General features: G+C 39.3%; 1 protein-coding gene across 2 annotated transcripts in view; it reads left to right on the top strand.

Annotated features, from left to right (window-relative positions):
* The first annotated feature begins 3,303 nt into the window (after positions 1 to 3,303).
* LOC129174165 (fidgetin-like) overlaps positions 3,304 to 11,358 on the top strand; it is a 29,678-nt gene continuing 21,623 nt past the window's right edge. The window contains exons 1-2 of one of the 2 annotated variants that reach the window (XM_054765956.1): positions 3,304 to 3,531; positions 3,840 to 3,867. The gene's annotated coding sequence lies outside the window, so the exon portion shown is untranslated. Of the gene's footprint in view, positions 3,619 to 3,839; positions 3,868 to 11,358 lie in introns of both variants that reach the window. The other variant, XM_054765876.1, reaches the window with a different exon arrangement.

Genomic DNA, 11,358 nt, shown 5'->3' with positions numbered 1-11,358 from the left:
CATCACTGGTATGCCTCTCCTTTCTCTGCGGAAAAAAAAGATGAATCAGGACGGTCGCCGTCACCTTGCACAATACAAACAATCAGACTCCACTCCAAATAATACATAAAGTTGGGGAAATTGCAGTACAGTTGGTACCATGACCCAAGAACACAAGAATACGTTAAAGCAGGGGGTGTCCACAGGTTTCCCAGCGAGGGCTACATGGTAAAAAAGGAAAGGATGCAACTTTGCCGCTTTCATATTTTGTAAAATATGCGAAGAAGTGACATATATTTCAAGAAGTAACTGCATCTCAGCTTTGCCATATCGATGAAAAATGATTTCTATCAACGTCACTCTTTTTACCCATTTTTGATGTTGGTTTTATGTAAATTTGCTTCTCGTAATATTATGACTTTATTCCCATCAAATTATAACTTTTTCCGCAACCAAATTTTTCAAAACTTACAACTTGATTTTGTTTTTGTTAGTTTGTCATAATATTCTTCCTCTTGGCTGGGCTTTGCACACAAAGATTTAAGGGTGTTGACCCGCGACAGGCACACTTGGCCACAGCGGGTGCGGGGGAATGACGAAGCCGGGGTTTGTGCTGTGGCAACACGGTTGTTCCTACGGTTGCCCTCCGAAGAGGACACTGACTGGTGAACGGCGTGCTGTTGTGTGTGTTTTTAAGAATATTATGACTTTAAAAATAATCTTTTTTCTTTAATATTAAAATGTTATGCTACTAAAATTACATTATTTTTCCTCACAATATTACGACATTATTCTCATAAAATTCATACTGTTTCTCGTTAAATTGCGACTTTTTTCTCTTAATATTTTGACTTTATTCTTGTCAAATTGCCACGGAATTTTCAATTTTTGCCGTTGTTTTTTTAGTTAATTTTCTTGTTAAATCATATTTTTGGAATGTGCCAGGGGCCACAAATGACCCGCGGGCCGCATTTTGAACACCCCTGCTTCAATCCATCCGTGTGCTTGCTGTTTGATGTACCAGGAAATGGAGATTCTTACTCGACAGTTTCTCTGGTCTGGAATTCCATGTCGCTCCCAGTCTTCTCATATTCTTCCCCTGTTTGCCTTAACATTTCAAAACAATGTTGTTTCCTCAGGTATTTCAATACACGCCATCGGTCAAACTTTTTTCCGGTCCTCAGACGACAAGGGCACCTTTTCTTCCATGTGTGGTCCAAACATGGCCAAAGGCGTTTCTCCCAATATGCGACCTAAGCGGCCGATTAGAATCCCAAACACTACCATCAATTCTTCGTTAACTTGCGAGGCCCTCTAGGTAAAATCCCGCATCGGGCCCCCAGATGCCTAGAACCGCGACTGTACATGGCACGGAGTTGAGGATCTTACATTTTCAAATTTCTAATCGTGTACGTATCTCAGGGTCGTGTTCGCGAGCGAGGGAAGGCTGCAACACAAGATTGACAGGCTGATTGCTGCGGCGTCTGCAGTGATGTGGACTCTGTATCGAAGAGGGAGCTCAGCTGAAAGACAAAGTTCTCGGTTTACTAGTGGATGTACCTTGCTATCCTCACCTGCGATCATGAACTTTGGGTAGTGACCGAAAGGACAATATGGCGGGTACAAGCGGCTAAAATGAGTTTTCCCAGTAGGGTGGCTGGGCTCTCCCTTAGAGGTAAGGTGAGAAGCACTGTCATCCACGAGAAACTCAGAGTACAACCGCTGCTCCTCCGCATTGAGAGGAGCCAGATGAGATGTTCGGGCATCTGGTCAGGATGCCTCCAGGACGCCTCCCTGAGGTCCGGTAGGAGGCCTCAGGGAAGACCCAGGACACGTTGGAGAGACTATGTCTCTCAACTGATCTGCTGGGAGGAGCTGGACGAAGTGTCTGGGGAGAGGGATGTCTGGGCTTCCCTGCTTAGGCTGCTGCCCCCACGACCCGATGGATGGATGGGCATCTAATAGAGACTGTTTTGTCTCCTGAAGTATAATTAACCTCTGTAGAACTTGCTTATGTTCTTGTTATGTTGAAGCATGGGTGATAATGAAGGACTTTTGGACATACGTCAGTTCATCCATCCTCCAGGTTTCCCAGCTGCTCTGGAACCACCAGTGGGATCCTAGGCGCTAAACTAACTAGCTGTGGAATAGCGCCGAAGGAGTGCTTCAGCGGTACGGTAGACTTTACCGAGGAGTCTGTCTGAGAGAGTAACAAGCTACAAACAAAGAATTAGCACAGCGGCAGAGCGGCATGGCTCAGGGGGTGAGTCTCCCAAGTCTGAAGGTCCACGATGTTCTTGGGCAGGATGCTCTGCCCCCAGTTGCTCCTGTTGCTGCGTCATCAGTAGGTAAACATGCTTTCAGTACCTTGAAGGTAGAAAAGCGCTATACAAGTTCATCATCATGTTCCATTTAATGGAGTATCATAAAACTGCTGGATGCTGTTCTTCCCAATCACGCTCCTCCAGGTTACACCGTCCCCGGACCGGATGCTCTCTGGCACCTAACCGGAGGGATTCCAAAATGGATGTGTGTACTTTTATTCCCAAAATATGAATATCCCCAGAATTCCCACGTTTTCTGCGACAAACTTCACATTGAAAAGGAACGGACCATTTTTTTCCCGCATTTGTCCGCAACCAATTCCCACCACTCCCACTTCAAAACACGTAGCTCATTCAAAACATTCCGGATATCGACTGTATTCAGTGCGTCCCCAAAAACTCCCACTTTTTCCCGTAATCCCACCTTTCCCCTACGGCCATCCAGTTCCGCTTCAGCATTCACCCGCAATTTCTACAGGAGTTGCCTTCTCTGGCTGATGTAGTGACGATTTTGTGACATTTTCAGTGTTTGAACAATATTCATTTGTTCAATGTCAAGCATTGATTGATGATTCATTTCTAACAAGTCACTGCTTCATCTTTATCCTGCATTTATTTATGAATCGAACGTTTCTGTCAGATTTTCTTTTACCCCATCATACATTCATCTTGAATTTCTTTCTTTATCTGAACTTACAGTATTATTCATTTATTCTTATCGTATTATTTACTTATTTTTAAACCCCCCCTTGAAACGTAGTATTTTATTTATCACTGCCCAAACTATATTCTTGTGTTTTTGCTTATTTTCTATGTTTTGCTTCCTTTTTTCCCTCTTTATACTAATGTAGCTTTATTTTGTTTACATTATAAATTACTAACATAACTGAACCATAATCACTTTTAATCAGAAATAAAAAGCAACATTTCACTTACATGGAAAAACACACAGGCATTTGCACATGCGCAGTGGGCCTGTGGCACTCCGGGGTGAGAGAGAGAAGCAGCAGCATGATGGAATGACGCCGACATTCCAACATGGAAACGAAGGCTGTGCTCGCGTTCGTCTTCAGAGTCCGCACTGCGTTATGCTTTCCACGTCGGGCCTGACTGGCAAGAACTCTCCTGCTTCTGCTGCGATCCAAAAAACGGCACCGCCTCCCCAAGACCGCCAGAACGCGCCGCGCGCTGGTTTGAGGGTCGGGTCGACCTGTGGATAAAATAGCAGGTAGGACCATAACGTGTCGAGACGACGACCAACGAGGATTGTGTGGATGGTTTGGATCGAACTGCGTAGGATTTGCTGACTCGACATGTGCGTGGATTTATTATTATTATTATTATTTTTTACATTTGATTTTATTCGCAATTCCACCTGTCGTGTCACGTGGATTTACACTTTAATGAAGACAAGTTGACTTAATTGTCATTCTTTTCTATGTAATGGCGTTTAAGTCGATCCCAACTGAATATGAGTGGAGCAAATAATAAATCCTAACAATAGATTTCATCTGTCCTCGTCTTCATGTCTTTCAGATCGATAGGATCAGCAGCGGCGTACATGGTAGGTTATTTACATGTTGTATTCCTGTTTGTTGGGAGGATTTTTTCCTGGCCATAAAAAGTACGAACACCACGACTCCGAGAATGACACCCTGGCGGTTTTAAACGTTATTTTTGATAAGATTAGATTTTTAGATATGCAAATGAGGCACGCCAATGTCAATTTGTCGGGTTAAAAAATCAAAAGTAGCAATTACCATGAACATTTATGTCCCTTTTTCACACCGGTTTGTTTGTTTATTTATTCTTTGATCTGATCGAACATATTTTAGTCGTTTTTATATGCATTGATTTTTATGATTTACTCTGATCCATTTTTATTTTATTTTTTTTACATTTTTGCATGCATTTTCTCTTTATCAATGCACAAACGATATTCAGTCCATTTTTATACTACCCCCTATTTATTTATCCATTTATCTGTCATCTCTTCATTTCCTTCAACTTATTTCATTTTCTGTTTATCGATGCATTTGTATTTTCCATTTCTATTTTCATTTCTATCTTTTACTTCCCAACGCTTTTTCTTGTCCTTCTGTCAGGTTTATTTGAACTCCCATTTTGTTGTTGTTGTTGGTTTATTTGTTTGTCTTGAATTTTTTTATTTACTTCATTTTCGAATGATTGATTTGCATTTATACTCATTTTAATTACTCTCATTAGTCACGTATCCATTTTTATGTCTAAATTGTTTTGAAACCCTTTCTTTTTTTTATTTTTCCTTCATCACTACACAGGCTATATTGTGCTTTTTTTACTCCTATTTTCCTTCCTTAATCATTTAATTTCTTTAATTCATTCATTTAAAATCTGTATTTCATATATATATATGATATATATGATTGTTTATATTATATATCACATTATATTAATATCGTAATTATGTAGTATAATATATTACATATTATATATATATATATGTATTATTTTTTATTAATTTATTATCTGTTCATCTCAAAATTATTATCATTTAAAAAAACATCATTAATATATATTTTCTCAGATTATGCTGAAATCATACATTTTTTAGATTTTTTATCTGCATATTGATGATTCCCATTGCAAACAATTGTCACAGCTTGTGCTGGCTTTTTTTCGGTCATTCATGAAAATGAACAAATCATTCTAATATAATCTCTCATCGGCTAGTCTTATTTGGAATAACATTTTGTTGAATGAAATAGGCTATACCTCTCGACCTCTGAGCTGTTAATCGTGATTAATCACACTTTGCACAGTTAACACCACGATTAATCCCATGTTGGGCTTTACTTCAAGCGATCTTTTCCGCATGATAACGCAGGCGCAGATAAGTATGCGTGCATGATGTTTCATCGGATGAAATGACCCACAAGAGGACGACAAATGTTTGCCGGAATGTTCACCGCACTTCAAGCGGTCGCCCTGTGTTGTTGTGTTGCGCGTTTAGTACACTGAAAAAATACGATAGCGTATGAGTATAATTTGACGTTTATGCCAGAGAACACCCCCATAAATATGGGTGTCACTAAAGCCTGGACATATAATATGCATGCACATAAAATATACATACAGTATACAAAAAAATTAAATGTATAAATAATCTATAAATAAAAAATACATTAAATGTTTTTAAAAATATTTTAAAAAATAATACGTAATATATTTAATAATATGAATACATGAATGGAAGAAATTGAACTAAAAAAACATGTATTTCATTTCAATTAATTATTAAAATATGATTTAATATTATTTTTAAAAATAATTTTATAATGTATGCATTCTCTGATGAGTCCAAATCATTTTAAACAGGGAGCTTCTCCTGTGCTTTCTAGGTCCAATGTCCCTATTTTCCCTTCCGAGTAAAAGGTGGTTGAGCGACTCCCAGCGGGGTCATATAAATAAAAAATGATCCAGACACTTTCTTTCTTCTTTAGCAGTCTGTTTGCCGTGAAAAGCTCCTCTCCCGTGTCGGATTCTGCCTACGGGGCTGATACGGCTTTTTTGCGTGAAGTAGAATGAGGCATCTTTGTTTGTTTTTTTCTCTACATATAGCGCCACATGACAACACAAGTAACGTAAGGATACTTTCATCGAGAACATACCTTGTACTTTTATTCAACCAACCAAATACTGTAGCCTTGCTTCTTTTAGTAGATGCTAAGAAGTTATGCAGTGGTGTGAAAACGTGGTTGCCCCCTTCCTGATTTTTTTTTTATTTTTTTGCATGTTTGCCACACCTAAATCTTTAAAATTTAATAATAATATTAGTCAATGACAACACAACTGAACACAAAATGCAGTTTTTACATGAAACTTTTTATTATTAAGGGAGGAAAAAAAATCCTAAACCTAATAACTGGTTGGGCCACCCTTAGCAGCAACAACTGCAATCAAGTGTTTGCTATAGCTTGCAGTGAGTCTCTTACAGCGCTGGGGAGGAATTTTGGCCCACTCATCTTTGCAGAATTGTTGTCATTCAGCCACATTGGAGGGTTGTCCAGCATGAAGCCCCTTTTTAAGGTCATGCCACAGCATCTTAATAGGATTCAGGTCAGGACTTTGACTAGGCCACTCCAGTGTCTTCATTTTGTTTTTCTTCATCCATTCAGAGGTGGACTTGCTGGTGTGTTTTGGATCATTGTCCTGCTGAAGAACCCAAGTTGGTTTCATCTTGAGGTCATGAACATTCTCCTTCAGGATTGTTTGGTAGACAGCAGAATTCATGGTTCCATTTATCACAGCAAGTCTTCCAGGTCCTGAAGCAGCAAAAGAGCCCCAGACCATCACACTACCACCACCATATTTTACTGTTGGTACGATGGTCTTTTTCTGAAATGTGGCGTTACTTTTACGCCAGATGTAATGGGACACACACCTTCCAAAAAGTTCAACTTTTGTCTTGTCAGACCACAGAGTATTTTCCCAAAGGTCTTAGGGATCATCAAGATGTTTTCTGGCAAAATGTAAACGAGCCTTAGTGTTCTTTTTGTTCAGCAGTGTTTTTTTTGTCTTGGAACTCTGCCATGCAGGTCGTTTTTGCCCAGTGTCTTTCTTATGGTGGAGGCATCAACACTGACCTTAACTGAGGCAAACTGAGGTTGTGGTATTTTTTGTGACCTCTTGGATGAGCCGTCGCTGCGCTCTTGGGGTCATTTTGGTTGGCCGGTCACTCCTGGGAAGGTTCACCACTGCTCCATGTTTTCACCATTTGGGGGTAATGGCTCTCAATGTGGTTTGCTAGAGTCCCAAAGCTTTAGAAATGGCTTTATAACCTTTTCCACACTGATAGATTTCAATTAATCTCTGCAAATTTAAATTTGTTTGATGATCTGAAACATTTAAGTGTGACAAACATACAAAAAAAGAAATCAGGAAGGGGGCAAACACTCTTTCACACCACTGTATTTTTTCTTCAATATTAAATATCAACTCTATGCTACTAAAATGACATTATTTTCCATATTTTTTTTCTAGGGATGTCAGATAATATCGGTACACAGCTACTATCAGCCCGATATTGCATATAAATGTGATATCACTATAGACATCGGTATGAGATGTTTTCCTGATAATGAAAATCGGAATTAAAAAAATGCTGTATCGATGGACATTTTAGTGATCACATGGCCAGGATGACACCGCAGTTTTTTCACATACAGTGCAAGCCCACTTCTTTTGCGCTTTCCACAGGCTCTTGTGTTCCTGGCTGCTCTGACTGTACTGAAGTCGGCCAGCTCATCACATTAGCCTCTTCGACGCTAGCTCTTAGCTACTTGGTGAAGCACAAATTTGAAGGTCTTGACGTTCTTGCCAGCTTGTTGATCTTGCTTGGTCGTGAATTCACATTTCCCATGATAATAGAAGCCACCCAAGGCTTGAATCCCCACTTCCTTGCTTGGCACTTGACTTTCACCTTAGCTACGGCGTGGCCGCCTCGATATCAATGAGTAGACAGGAAATCACACCGATGCCAGACGTTGCCCTCATGGCACGTAAAAATGTGCTTGAATAAACAAACAGAGCTGCTTGAAAGGCAGCATTCGTGGCGGCGGTGTTAATTCCACAACATACATACATCCATACATACTGTACATACATACATACATACATACATACTGTACATACATACATACATACATATATACTGTACATGCATCCATCCATCCATCCATCCATCCATCCATCCATCCATCCATACATCCATCCATACATACTGTACATAGATACATACATACTGTACATACATACATACATACATACATACTGTACATCCAGCCATCCATCCATCCATCCATCCATCCATCCATACATACATACTGTACATACATACATACATACATACTGTACATACATACATACATACATACATACATACATACTGTACATACATACATACATACATACTGTACATCCATCCATCCATCCATCCATCCATACATACATACTGTACATACATACATACATACATACATACACACATACATACATACATACATACATACATACATACATACATACATACATACATACATCCAGCCATCCATCCATACATACATACATACATACATACATACAGAGATAGAGAGATACAGTAGATAGATACATTATTACTCTCCAAAAGAAATTCACATTTCCACCAGCTCTGCAAAAATGGGCTCCCGTATTTGCCGGCGCACAAAAGATGACCTCCTCAAACCGCCTCTCAAGCGTGTAAACAAACGTGGGTGGCTAGTAGCAAACTAGCTTGCGCCTTCCATCCATCCATTTTCTAGATATGCCGCCTTTCCTCAGTAGGAATGTAACAATTCACGGAAGTACGTGACGGTAAAATCTGACGCAATTTGTAGTGTGACGTAGAAACCAATACAGCGTGCTGCTGCACAGTGGCGGAGCTCCTAGCAACTTATTGCCACCCCTATGTGAGTAATGGTCTTACCTTGGCCGCCCCAATTAAAAATTTCTGTCTCTGCCGTTGCTGCTGCACTGAGAGTGCTAGGCCGACATGAAAATGATGACACTTGATTTTCTTCCCTGGGCTTTTTGATGATCAAAAAAATGTAAATGGATACTCTGTTGACTTTTAAAGCAAATGTCACAGCCTAAGCTTAATGGCAAGCATTTCTCAGATGTTTTACAATGTTGTTTACAGCCGCGTTGACAAGCTAATTGCTGATGATGTATCCATTAGCTTCACAACAGATATGTGTTAATTCCACCACAGGAGATATGTCACGTTACACATATCGGTATCAGTGTCGGTATCAGCTGATATCGGTATTGGACATTGAGAGGTGGACAATATTGGCATATTGTTTATATCGGACATGCCTAATTTTTTCCCATTTCTGAGATTTTAGACATTTTTTTCCATCTATTTCAACTTTCTTCTGGAAAATTTTCTTCTCGTAATTATGAATTTATACCCATAATATTTTGATATGATTCTCATAACATTATAACTTTTGCTGCAACCTAATTTTCCAAAAAATACAACTTTATTTTGTTTTGTTTGTTTCTAATAACTTGAGTCTCTTTTGAGTACCTGTGAGTCAGTGAAACACGAGTCCTAACTGAGTAACCGTGAGGCAGTCAAACTTGAGTCTTCGTTAACCTGTGACTCAGTGAAACTGGATGTGTTGTTGCGCACACCGTGAGTCAGTGAAACTTGATTCTTCGTCAACCTGTGAGTCGGTGAAACTCGAGACATCGTTGAGCACCCCGTGAGTCTGTGAAACTTGATTCTTTGTCAACCTGTGAGTTAGTGAAACATGAGTCTTTGTCAAGCGTCCGTGAGTAAGTGAAACTTGAGTCTTTGTCAACCGGTGAGTCAGTGGAAAAACGAGTCCTCATAACCTGAAGCAACCCGAGCCAGTCAAACTTGAGTCTTTGTCAACACTTGAGTCAGTGAAACTTGAGTTTTTGTCAAGCACACGTGAGACAGTGAAACTTGAGTCTTTGTCCACCCTTGAGTCAGTAAAACTCAGTCTTCAACTACCATTGAGTCAGTGTAAATCAAGTCTTCTTCAAGTACCCATGAGTCAGTGAAATCCAAGTTGTTGTTGAGTACCCGTGAGTCATTAAAACTCGAGTCTTGAAACTTCAGTCTTCGTCAGCTTGTGAGTTAGTGAAGCTCTCCAGCTGATTTTTTTTATTGCATTTGTACAAATATTATGAAATAATACATTTATACATATGCGGTTAGAGTAACATTTGCACAATGATGCTTTCCTTTTTTAATTTCACTGGGGGCAGCACGGGTGAGTCCGTGAACGAGTTAACCGAAACAAGTACCATTGAATCCCGTTTCAGTAAAAACACAGAAGTTTTCTATCTCTTGTGGCTGTAGACTATCATATATATATTTATTCTCTTCTTGCCAAATTCCTCAAGGACGCTTAAGTCCCCCCTCCCGCCCCAGGAGTGTGGATGACACGCTCACTAATGTGTGCTCAGTAAAGTGCTCGTTCATTGTGGTAAAGCACTGGATGATTTTGTCCCATTGTGGATAAATTGCATTACATTGGAGAGCGGCTTAGCGCTTCGAGAGCCTTCAAGGCACGCCGCCGAGCTGGGGTGGGGGTGCCGGGGAAGTGGCAAGGCGTTGAATATTGTTTGGAAAGGGGGGTGTTTGAAAGGGTGACAGCTGCCAAGCGTCTCCTTTGAGCTGCGTGAATGGGCCATTCATATTTTTGGAGAATCGAGCAGATGCCATATTGTTTAAAGATCCTTCAACAAGGACGAGATTGTCGAAGATTCTTGAATTGTGCCAGCGCGGAGAAGAGGGGACGTCTTGTGTGCTCCCTTTGATAGGCTAGTGTACAAATCCCTTTCATATTTTCAAATATTTAGATATTGCCAACTCGAAACAACCAGCAAGCATTCCGACCCCCCCAGAGCGGTTATGTGTCCATGAAACACACAAATTAGTCCTGTAACTTTAAGAAAGAAAGGTCTTAGGAAGAAGCACATTAAGATCTTTGAGTGGCTCTGCGGAGAGAGTTGAAACGTGGAGTTGCCAAGTGACAGCCTCAAAACCCTAGGGATTTAGAGGTTATCCACAAAGGTGTGTGGACTTGTGTTTTGTTTTTTGTTTTTTTACCATAAAAGCTAATTTTAAATTAAATAATTCACATCGAATAAATAAAAATTAATACAATAATTCATACCCTATTGAAGTATTAGCTTAAATTTAATGTAATTTAATTAAACTTAATTTATGCTTTGTATTGGGAATTGCATCTGAAGTTGCATTCTAACCTTTATCATGGAAGGTCATTTAAAATAAATAAGAATTTAATTTAATTTAATTTAATTTAATTTAATTTAATTTAATTTAATTTAATTTAATTTAATTTAATTTAATTTTAAATGAGCTTCCATGATAAAGGTTAGAATGCAACTTCAGATGCAATTCCCAATAAATTAAATTAAATTAAATTAAATTAAATTAAATTAAATTAAACCATATTGATGGAAAATCATTGAAAAAGTGAAATTGAGTGCGTGA

Source organism: Dunckerocampus dactyliophorus, chromosome 1 (assembly GCF_027744805.1).
Source record: "Dunckerocampus dactyliophorus isolate RoL2022-P2 chromosome 1, RoL_Ddac_1.1, whole genome shotgun sequence".
In the NCBI taxonomy this organism is placed as follows: Eukaryota; Metazoa; Chordata; class Actinopteri; order Syngnathiformes; family Syngnathidae; genus Dunckerocampus; species Dunckerocampus dactyliophorus.
Note: the sequence above shows the minus strand (reverse complement) of the source record. Positions and strands in the feature narration are given on the sequence as shown.